The sequence below is a fragment of the Aplysia californica genome, unplaced genomic scaffold (genome assembly GCF_000002075.1).
Source record: "Aplysia californica isolate F4 #8 unplaced genomic scaffold, AplCal3.0 scaffold01236, whole genome shotgun sequence".
Taxonomy (NCBI): domain Eukaryota; kingdom Metazoa; phylum Mollusca; class Gastropoda; order Aplysiida; family Aplysiidae; genus Aplysia; species Aplysia californica.
Window position 1 is genome coordinate 110221 of NW_004798506.1, and position 1509 is coordinate 111729.

The 1509-nt window shown below is 41.3% G+C and overlaps 1 protein-coding gene across 1 annotated transcript in view; it reads right to left on the bottom strand.

Moving 5' to 3' along the window:
- The window catches only part of LOC101846181 (FMRFamide receptor), an 8469-nt gene that overhangs the window by 2836 nt on the left and 4124 nt on the right, over positions 1-1509 (bottom strand). The window lies entirely within an intron of this gene.

Here is a 1509-nt window from a genome sequence, read left to right on the forward strand (position 1 = left end):
CTACTCTAAAATGACCGGGCCCTGTGTAAAGAGCCTTTTGATCAGCACCTTATGGCACCACCAGGGATAGGTACCAGACAAGGCTTGAGTTTTATGTCGAGAAACAACAATCTCTTTTGTAACTTTGTGTTTCTATTCTGGCTTTATTTGGTTAGTGATTGTAAAAGAGCGATATTTGTCCGGCAAGCTGGCATTATCATATCATGATCATTTTGACATGGAGATTCGTATATCGGTATGTCTCGGGAAATGTGGCTCATGACCATTTTCTGATACCCTTTGGGTACATGTAAGAAGAAAGAGATTGTGTTGTGGGAGAGGATATCAGTTTTCTTAAATGTTCTTATATGTATTGAAATAACCCCCCTCCCCCATCCCCGCTCCCGTCTCACCGTCCCATGAACTTTTGTTTGATTTTTCTGTCGCTGTCCGCACATTTTTTGCACAATCCTCTGAAACATAAAACAGTTGTAGGCATTTGCTTACACAGAGTATCTCAAAGTCCGAGGAAAGCATTGCTCGAGATTGGTTTGTAATGAAAACAATTCAGTTGGGTTGTTTTTAGAACAATGCAGCCCGATTTCTTTTGTAAACGAACACACAACAAAGCAATCCTTCGTCCTTTGAAACGCTCTGTTCTATTGTTATTTTATATTGTAAACGAAATGTGTATGGAATGATGGCGTTCTCGCCTTCCCAACAAGTTGTAAAGCGAAGTGCACTTTTCGAGAAATCGTGTCATGCGGTCATAGTGGTGACGCACGACAGACAGAATTGAAGTTTGAATTCGTGACAGCACCGCGATTGAATATTCATATGCTGCAGTATTAACTTTCACGTTGTTGCACTTTTAGGACGTAGCATGTGCCGAATTCGCCTTACAAATTCCATATCTTAAACTCTTGTGACTTTTTGTATGTTTTGCTTTCTTTTCCTCAGTGATAGGACATTCGTTTTACACTGCAATGAAAACATTATGTAGTGGTAAAGATTCTGCCCCCAAAATTCCAAGATTCCGTTTTTGACCCCTGCTGTTGTTCCGGTATATTTTTAGGGGCTTCCTTTTAGAGCTCACTAATCCTGGTTTGGTCCGTTCGCAGTCTCACGTTAATAGTGGAAGATCTCGCTTCTAGAAAATAGGGCTATGTGTTGAAAGAGACATAATGGGACGACAATTTATCAGCCCCTGCTCAGTGGCTGAGAGCGACCTTGAAGCAAAGTGACGCAAATTAGGACAAATGGAAACTTGTTTGTCGAGACGAATTTCAGGCTAGCTTTGTTTCCATTTTGTCTTTTTTAACGCTGCTTTTCAAACCTCTGAGGATGTTTAAAAGAATGCCCCTCTTTTCTTCCATCGCCCTTTTACTCAGTGCAAGCCGGTGCCCGAAATTTCAAAGCCTTATAACACCCGGAAGAATTTAGAATGTGGTCATTGTGTAGTGAGCCAAATGTGACTTCAAAAATTCTTAACAAGTGCCGTAGTGGTTCATATTGAACGCCGCCTCCCCA